The sequence below is a fragment of the Amblyraja radiata genome, chromosome 8 (assembly GCF_010909765.2).
Source record: "Amblyraja radiata isolate CabotCenter1 chromosome 8, sAmbRad1.1.pri, whole genome shotgun sequence".
NCBI classification, from domain to species: domain Eukaryota; kingdom Metazoa; phylum Chordata; class Chondrichthyes; order Rajiformes; family Rajidae; genus Amblyraja; species Amblyraja radiata.
Window position 1 is genome coordinate 33,352,925 of NC_045963.1, and position 10,507 is coordinate 33,363,431.

The 10,507-nt window shown below is 41.5% G+C and overlaps 1 pseudogene; it reads left to right on the plus strand.

Annotated features, from left to right (window-relative positions):
* The first annotated feature begins 4,000 nt into the window (after window positions 1–4,000).
* Window positions 4,001–4,141, plus strand: LOC116976592 (annotated as a pseudogene).
* Window positions 4,142–10,507: the final 6,366 nt, after the last annotated feature.

Below are 10,507 nucleotides of genomic sequence, written 5' to 3' on the forward strand. Positions count from 1 at the left end.
AAGAAAAATAAAACGGGAAGAAATATAAAACAATAGATTTTCTATTGCTTAATACAATAATTCAGGGATTTTCAAAAGAGCTCTGTAAATAAGCAATACATTTACATTTCATTGCCCCTTCAAAAATTGAATTTGAAGATTTCTACGTGAAATTCTTTCCTTTTCATTATTTATATATTGAAGTGAAGTCATTATAAAAATACAAAGCTGCATTCTGATTTAAAAATGTACTTATAGTTTACAGTCTGGCACTTGTTAAACCATGTTACTTACCCACAGCAGCAGTGGGAGTATCAATAACACAGAGACTGGCCTTTGAAAGCAAAACTGACCTGAATCTCACAGCCTGGCCCGTTACAGAAAAAATACACTGGTTTAGTCAGATATCAGCTTAAAACCTATGGTTGACTGATGGTTTTACTGTTTTCTTTTGCAACGTACAGCAGCTCAGAAAATGTTTAAGAAATATTAAATTGCTTAAATAATTTCTTTCTAACTATAAATCAGGCTCTGTGCTACCACATAATATAAGCATGCAAATTAAACATGCGTCTGTACAATGATTCCAATTAGATTTAAATAATGACTATTTATATTGAAACAGAATCAAATATATATTTGTACTGCACTTGGACCTTCAGGTATTTGAGGCCTGCTCTTATTTTTCCAATTGCACTAAATATATCTTCTCCATTAGGCTGAAAAGCTATTTTTCCACGTCTCATTTGTCAAAATGATTGGTGAATAGTGGGAGTGAAAAATGACAGCTTGAAGTCAAAGAGGAATGTCATATTGCTATTTTCTAATATTGAATGTGTTATATGGCCTTGTTTTGTGTTATAAAACAAATTCACTGGCTTGCACCTTTTTATGGCTATTTTCATGACCATGATTTTGTGGTATATTTTTCATTCGTTTTAATTTTCTCTTATTCTATGTCCATCTCCTTCATTATTTCCTTCACAATCTTGGAAGTTCTTTCTCTCGTGATTTAAAAAAAAATTTACTGGCTGCCTGAATTCCTGTTTCAATAAAAATCGCTAAAATATTTCCTTTGTCACATTATTCAATTTGATCAGTTCTACCTCACATTCTGTCCCTTTTCATTTCCACCTTCAATCACATGCTGATTTACATTAGTATTATTTAAATTGCTTGATGATTCATCCAATATCTCACTTGTTTTGAGTTCCTTCCTTCCACAGAAATACATATTTTAAACAAACAAACTTTGTTTGAAAGCTCCATGCCATGAAACTAAAGTAAAATAGAGGCTTTAGTGCCATTTCCTGAGGTCATCTGTTGCCGGCCCTGTTTTGTTCTGATCTTCCCTACCTATCAGTATGAAGAAGGGTTCCGACCCGGAACATCACCTATTTATTTTCTCCAGAGATGCAGCCTGACCTGCTGAGTTACTCCAGCTTTTTGTGTCTATCTTTGGCTTTAATGCCAGGCTGTGCTTACTCTACCGAAAAGAAATTCTACTTCTGGACTCCATAAACCATTTCTATTTAGTTTTCTTTAGGTAAAGTTTAGGCCTAATGAGATATCACGACTATAACTATAGCAGATGGCTCACATATTGAACTTCCATTGACAAAATGGAAAGCAGTTACTTACAATTACTTACAGCCCAAAGTTTTAGACAAACCTCACAGTGTCCAGGAACAAGACCACTAATGAGATAAGCTATGTAATGTTCATATACAGTAAGAGGTGCTATTGGCAGCACTCTGTGCCTGGAAATCAGCTCAAATTCTAGCCCTCTTGTTGCTGATAGCTGCTTTACTTGAAACCTGGGTGCCAGGCACCTGGCATGAGTGCAATAATGGATCCCCAAGGTACAGTGTGGAGAAGCTGCCTGTGAGGGCTGATGTTATAGGATCATAGTCAGAGTGTCATCCAACATGGAAACAGGCCAATCTGCCAACTTGCCCATGCCAACCAAGATGCCTCATCCATGCTAGTCTTACCTGCCCACAGCTTAACATCTGTAGTTGGTAAGTTACTGGAGATAATTCTGAGGGATAGGATATATGGGCATGTGGATGGGCAAGAGCTGATTAAGGATAGTCAGCATGGTTTTGTACGTGGGAGGTCGTGTCTCACAAAACTGATTGATTTTTTTGAAGGTGTGACCAAAAAGGTTGATGAAGGCAGAGCTGTAGATGTTGTGTAAGGCGTTCGACAAGATTTCTCATAGTAGGCTGCTCTGGAAGGTTAAATCGCATGTGATCCAAGGAGATAGCTGAATGAATAGCCAATTGGCTCCATGGAAGGAAGCAGAGGGTAATGGTGGAAGGTTGCTTCTCAGACTGGATGTTTGTGACTATTTTACTTCGGGGTCATGTGAGTGATTCCATGAAGAAGCCCCGCCAGTCCGCATGCGTATCATTACGTCATCCGCACTGGCGAAGCATCGGACTGGCAGGCAACTCATTCCTGCCAGCGGTAAGTTAAACCTGCAGGTAAGTTTCAATACTTACTAGGTTGTGTTTTTCCTGCAGGAACCTCTTCTTACAGAGGTTTCCTGCTGGATATACTAGCCCAGTCCGGTCGAGCCGCGGGGAAACCGGCATTGGGCTGTGGGAAGACCCAGGTCCAGACCGCAAACGCGGGAGCTGGCGGACGTCGATTGCGTTACTCCAGCCGCTGACAAGGCAGTCAGCGACTTCCAGACCGCGGAGGTTCCCGTGGAGGGGTAAGTCCTTGCGGTATTAGGGTGCCGACTGCACCGTGGCAAACCCGGGGTGGGGGGGGTGGGGGGGGAAGAGCCACTCAAAAACAAACCCGTGAATCGGGCCAGGAGGATACATCTCCCAATAAAAACGACGTCTATGGACGTCTGGTAAGATGGAGCACCTGATAGAAGGGATGGTCCATCACGACAGGCTCCAGGAGGAGCTTCATACCCAAGAGGTCACCCCAAGGGCCGTGGCAGCAGCTTCAGGTAAGGGCTGTATAGAGAAAATCAGCTCCAGGAACAGGAGCTTTATATCCATGGGTCCTCTTGGGGGACCATGGCAGCAGCACCTGTACATGGGCTGCATAATGTCTCCCTCATGAAGGAGGTTGAGCCTACCAGGGCAGTTTTGTTCTGACCCTGAGGTTGGAGGTATTGGAAAGCATACCCCAAGGCATAAAGCCAAGAAAGCTGTTTGAGCGCAGCACCAGCATGATATGCTCCAGCTAAAGGGACTTTATATCCTGAGTTTGGAGGTATTGGAAAGCATACCCCAAGGCATAAAGCCAAGCAAGGCTGTTTGAGCACAGCTCCAGCATGATTTGCTCCAGCAAATGGAGCTTTATATCCTGAGGTAAAGGTTGACCCTGAGGTTGGAGGTATTGGAAAGCATACCCCAAGGCATAAAGCCAAGTAAGGCTGTTTGAGCACAGCTCCAGCAGGATATGCTCCAGCAAAAGGAGCTTTATATTCGAAGGTCTCTTTGGGAAACTCTGGTTGCTGCACCTGGTCATGGCTGTCCAAAAAATTCTCTCTCTATGAAAGAGAGTACCAGTGGTCAGTGTAACCAACTTCAAAATTCTAAAAAGCATGTCTGTGGAACGTACTGGAATAAATGCGTATGGATACAAGGGAATTCTCGCAAATGAAGGTGGAAAATACCCGGAAGGGGCTAGAGTTCCCCTCATGCTATAAATGATGGGAATAAACAACGCTTCAGGGGTGACATTAAATAATTCGCTGAACTTTCTCTTGAGGTAAAACCTATTCAACAGGTAAAAACCTGGATAAAGAAGCAAAGCTGTCGGACCAATTGAGGTACCATTAAAGAGCAAAGCTTCATCGTTGCAGCAACAACACACCCCACGCCTTCGTTGACAGTAAACAGTTCACTGAAGTTGGTGGCAGCATGAAAGTTGGACAGAGGTCTTAAATCCGAGACCCAAGTCGGGTTCAGGGAAATATGGGACCATCTACAAGTTGGCAATAATTACACTTGTTTGTACTAATGATAATGATAACATGTGTTTAGTCTATGTGTTGTACGAAAATAGCATTTTCCCTTGATAAGGATGAAAGGGGTCCTAGTGGCCTTACAACACACAAATGGATGGGATCTAACCATGTAAAGCTGCACAATGCTAAAGTTCCAAGCACAGAAATTGTCCAGAGTTGTCTTTCAGGGCAGGCTCAGTATTATGGCCAGGACTTGCTTTCGGGACGTTCGGAAAATGACCAGAATTGTAGCTCGAGCAGGTACGGAATTCACAGGCGTGACCTGTCCATTGTGGAAAAGATGCAGAATGTCCTTTACTTCGCATCTGATTTCCTTAAGATGCTCCCATTTACGGAGATCATCTGAGACATTTTGAAAATTATCTGGATAAAGCAATAATAAACATTGCAAAATGGGTTACCTTCAGTTCCCAGGTTATTTACCACTTTACTAAAACCAATGTTTGGACTGCTCAGAGCTTAAAAACATTTGTTAGGTCTAAAGGATATTCTAACGCTGTATGTGGCTAAAAACAACTGTTTCAGCCTCAAACTATGTTCAAGAGAATGAAGGTTACACCAATTAGATTTATTCATTATTGGGATCACTCTTAACTATTAATTAGCCTGTGACTCCGCCCTGAGGTAAGAGATTGGAATTAATAGGAGCCTCGAACAATCTTGTTGTGATAAAACAGCCTTCAATTCATTAAGTATAATTGGACAATATAGTGGCTGTAATTCAGCTGTGCAGAGTGGTAATCTCAAATGCCATGTAGTTCTTGAGACAGACCTTATGCTTTTACCAGCTGAAGCTACCAAGGTTAATATGGTAGACGAACAGTATTCAGCGTTGCTCCAGTAATCTGGTCAGTAAAATTTCAGTTATATTATAACTGATGGGGCTCTGAGGTGGTAAATTATGAATGTCATCTAGTACAGAGGCGGAGGAGACTTGCATCAATTAACAATTATTCAGTTCTTGGTATAAACTACCTATAGACACTAGTGCATTCTATATGTTAAAGGGTTATTGAGTGAATCTGCATAATCTGCATGTTCAACGTCAAGTTGATACACTATGGTGGTGGCATATGTTAGGCACATGAGTGCAATCAAGACAGAATATCCTGTAATAATTTACCGAATATACGTTGGAATATCATCACGTATAATCAATGACCACACAAAACGGGTGTTGGATCACAGAGCATTTAATAAAATTATGGCTCAATGGAATACCGAATTGATATGTTTGTTTCCAGGCTCATTTACCGGTTGCAAAATATGAGGCATAACATACGCAAAAAATACACTCTCGCTACAAGGAGAAAGAAGTTATGTTTGTCTCCCTTTATTTTGCCTCATTAGTCGGGTTTTGCAATAAAGTCAGCAAGATCCCACTCTAGGTTGTCGTTCTGTCTGACTGACTGACCTATGCAGCTATGCTTCCCGCTTTGTCGGGAATAATAATACAACCTTTTACGGTTATTCTTAACATAAAACTTGCTGGTTTAGCCTGTGGATCAGGAAACCAGCCTCTGCATGATAAATCAATTATTGACATAGATTCTGAGTGGACCGTTCCTGCGACTCGGATTGTCAGACCAATTCATGTATGTGCTCGCTGCAAATGCAGGGATAGCACCAAGAAAGGAAAGCATTACATTTCCTCTTCAGGAAATGGGAAGTGTTTGTTTAAATACTTAAGTTACATCTAATACGGCACAGATAACTGACAGCTTGGAGTTCGTTTCAAATGGGTCTTTGACAAAAAATTATGTTATAGGACCATTAACTGTGCCCAACGTGCTTTCCCATCTTATTTACTGCAGCAATAGGGACCCACTCTGGCGGGTTTCACCCTCTAATATTGAGTTATAAAGGATATTTTTCACACAAGTTCTCCCAGGACAAGCACAGGGCAGTATGGGATATTGATGTGATATTAACACTATTTTCACCAGGGGGCTCCAGCTACATCCTTAGTTGGCTCGGCTCTCATAAGGTAGTTATCCTCATGGTGCTGGTCTCAGTCAACGGGTTCAGTCACTACATATTGTGACTGGATAGGATATTTACATCAGCAAATAATATTATGTTTTAATGTTTGGTTAAGCAGAGTAGACATGAAATCTCAAACTAGTTTCATGGCATACCTCATGAACCTTTGGTTATGGTCACATATATATAACAATACGTCAAGTTCACGAAGAGCTTAGAGGCTCGGAAATAGCAATGTTGATAAGTACAAAAAACTTTTAAAAGGGTATTGGGTTGGACCATCCCCAGGTGATTGAAACAGGGCTTGGCTCATATAGGAGTAGATACTGATATATTTTCGAGTCTCACTCCACCAGGACTGCTACAATATCAGCAGCAAGGGTTATGTACGTTCCGCTGGACCACATCCTGGCGACTGCAGGATGGGTGAACGAACTTCTGAAAATTTCATAATAACCTATGGCCAGACCAGGGGTATTTGCCAACTCTACTTAGGCTCAGTGGTTAGTTACTCCCGAATGAGAGGAGTTACTATTATTTATTCATTATGAATGTTTCCCTCATCTGTCAATGAAACAGCTGTGATTGTGGAGACTCGTTTCTCACGGCATGAAATCACAGAGCTTTGAAATCTTCACGGAATCACTCAAGTAAAATAGTAAGATTAAACGAGAACTTACCAGTTTGAAGTTTGACCTTTATTTTATGAGGAGCTATGGTGAGCGATTACGTGCCCTCCGCTCCAGGCCCTCATAATCACAAAGATCATCTGGTAGTTCTAGTCTTCTCTAAGTCTTACTATGTTACTTCGACTACTGTTATCTGTGATTTCACACCGCTGCTTTGAAGATTGATACGCAAGCAGACTGGCGGGGCTTCTTCATGTAATCGCTCACCGTAACTCCTCATAAAATAAAGATCAAACTTCAAACTGGTAAGTTCTCGTTTAATCTTACTAGTGATGTGCCTCAGGGTTCGGTGCTGGGCCCGTTATTGTTTGTTATCTACATCAATGATTTGGATGAGAACATACAGGGCAAGATTAGCAAGTGGTGAAATCATTGGACAAAGTCAGCATGGATTTACAAAAGGTAAATCATGTCTGACGAATCTTATAGAATTTTTCGAGGATGTAAATAGTAGCGTGGATAGGGGAGAACCAGTGGATGTGGTGTATCTGGACTTCCAGAAGGCTTTCGACAAGGTCCCACATAAGAGATTAGTTTACAAACTTAAAGCACACGGCATTGGGGGTTCAGTATTGATGTGGATAGAGAACTGGCTGGCAAACAGGAAGCAAAGAGTAGGAGTAAACGGGTCCTTTTCACAATGGCAGGCAGTGACTAGTGGGGTACCGCAAGGCTCAGTGCTGGGACCCCAGCTATTTACAATATATATTAATGATCTGGATGAGGGAATTGAAGGCAATATCTCCAAGTTTGCGGATGACACTAAGCTGGGGGGCAGTGTTAGCTGTGAGGAGGATGCTAGGAGACTGCAAGGTGACTTGGATAGGCTGGGTGAGTGGGCAAATGTTTGGCAGATGCAGTATAATGTGGATAAATGTGAGGTTATCCATTTTGGTGGCAAAAACAGGAAAGCAGACTATTATCTAAATGGTGGCCGACTAGGAAAAGGGGAGATGCAGCGAGACCTGGGTGTCATGGTACACCAGTCATTGAAAGTGGGCATGCAGGTGCAGCAGGCAGTGAAGAAAGCGAATGGTATGTTAGCTTTCATAGCAAAAGGATTTGAGTACAGGAGCAGGGAGGTTCTACTGCAGTTGTACAGGGTCTTGGTGAGACCACACCTGGAGTATTGCGTACAGTTTTGGTCTCCAAATCTGAGGAAGGACATTATTGCCATAGAGGGAGTGCAGAGAAGGTTCACCAGACTGATTCCTGGGATGTCAGGACTGTCTTATGAAGAAAGACTGGATAGACTTGATTTATACTCTCTAGAATTTAGGAGATTGAGAGGGGATCTTATAGAAACTTACAAAATTCTTAAGGGGTTGGACAGGCTAGATGCAGGAAGATTGCTCCCGATGTTGGGGGAGTCCAGGACAAGGGGTCACAGCTTAAGGATAAGGGGGAAATCCTTTAAAACCGAGATGAGAAGAACTTTTTTCACACAGAGAGTGGTGAATCTCTGGAACTCCCTGCCACAGAGGGTAGTCGAGGCCAGTTCATTGGCTATATTTAAGAGGGAGTTAGATGTGGCCCTTGTGGCTAAGGGGATCAGAGGGTATGGAGAGAAGGCAGGTACGGGATACTGAGTTGGATGATCAGCCATGATCATATTGAATGGCGGTGCAGGCTCGAAGGGCCGAATGGCCTACTCCTGCACCTAATTTCTATGTTTCTATGTTTCTATACAAAAGTTAGTGGTTTTGCAGATAGTGAAGATGGTTGTGAACGATTGCAGCAGGATCTGGATCGATTGGCCAGGTGAGGGGAGGAATGGTTGATGGAATTTAATACAGAGAAGTGTGAGGTGTTGAATTTTGGGACTGATTAGAGGTGTACAGATATTCTGGAAAGATAAGGGCTGTGACCTCTGTATTTTTTGCAATTTATATTAATGATATTGATAATTAAATAAGTGGTGTGATTAGCAAGTTTACAAAGGAAGTGAACGTTAGTGGAATTGTCGATAGTGAGGTTGGTTATCAAAAGATGCAGCAGGATACAGATTAGTTGGCAATTTTGGGCTGAGAAAAGGCAAATGGAGTTTAATCTGGACAAATATGAGGATTTGATTTGACTGGCAACATGGTAAGCACAGACATGGAGGGCAGATGCATATTTCTGTGCAAGATTGTCCTATCTTCTCTGAGGGGACTGCATTAGGTACACTCTTACAATGACTTACATTGCCCATGATTCTTTTAATAGCCAACATCCAAGCAGTGGAAGAAAGCTTTTGCTTGCTTGGTCAGGCAAAGATCAATGGGAATCACATTTGCTTTTGTTGGCACAGTGCCCTGTCTGGTGCTGGTGGTTTCTCTGTACCATCATCCTCCTGCTGCTCCATGCCTTTCAATACCCACTTATATATCCATGGTGATATTGGAGATAGAATACTGTAAAGGATTTGTCACACATATTAATCCATATAGCAAGATGCTCTTGACTAATCTGAAGTATATCTTTAACATGACGTTAGGTTATGTTAATCGTACATGGTGTCCCAAAAAGGAAAGAGTGTTAGTTGGCCGATAACAAAAAGTGTAAAGGTAAAAATCTAACAAGAGCAGCTAGTTAAGATGTACTGCAAATTTAAGAGAACTTTAATAAGCAACATAACGATTTTTACTTTGCAAAATGTCTTCCTTGTTTTAAATATTTTTCTCATGAAGAAGCAATAAGTCTGACGAAGGGTCTGACCCGAAACATCATCTATCCATCTTCTCAAGAGATGCTGCTTGACCCTCTGAATTATTCCAGCACTTTGCATCTTTCTTTGTTAACCAGCATCTGAGTTCCATGTGTCTCAACAAGAATGTACATTGGGCTTTTTAAGATGAATGTCAACACTGTCAAATGCATTAACACCCCTTTGCATTTCCCCCTTTAGTCTGGCTTCTAGGACTTTGAGAGAACTATTCTGTCTCATTCGTGTGATTTCAGATTCCTGGCTCACTTCCAGAACACTGCAACTCAAGTAATGCACCACAGGCACAGAAGACTTCTCTTTAAGCAGAGACCTTGATTTTCTATTCTGCTGCAGCCATGGTTGATCTTATTCTCAGTGCAGAGTCCAATCGTGGTTGGAAGTATGCTATTTTTCTTTAAGTAAGAAAATCTTGGGAAGTCCTAAATGACTCCTTCTTGCACTCTACTTTACTTTAGACATTAGAGATACAGTGTGGAATCAGGTCCTTCGGCCCACCGAGTCCGTGCCCGCCAGCAATCCCCGTACACTAGCACTATCCTGCACTCTAGAGACAATACACAATTTTGCCTCAAGCTAATTAACATCCAAACCTGTATATCTTTGGAGTGTGAGAGGAAACTGGAGCACCTGGAGAAAACCCACACAGTCATAGGGAGAACGTACAAACTCCATACAGTTTCTCTCCTGAGATAACACTGCCAATCCAATATTTTCACTAATTGGACCACGAATCTCCAAAAATCATTCTTATTATTACCTGGAGTATACTTTGACCAGATTTATGGTTCCGTTTATCTATAACTTATGTTCTGTGGTCAGATTGGTTCATTTGTGGCTTTTTCAGTATTCTTATGAATGCCATAGTTCTTCCATTTCTCTGATTGTTGCTTTTCTGATTTTATTTTGTTCCCTTTGATTCTTCGGCAGACAAATAAAATGTAGCATATTTGCATTTGGACCACCACACATCAAGTAAACATCCACGTTTATTGCAAGGCAGTAATCTTCTGGATTGGATTTCTTAACCCATCTGATTTAATTCCCATGATTTTAATGGAATGAATATCAGATGGCTTTTATTATGGATGCCCACTCTGTTCCACTTCATTTCCGGGCATGAAGTGAAGATAAAAACGCACTCCTATA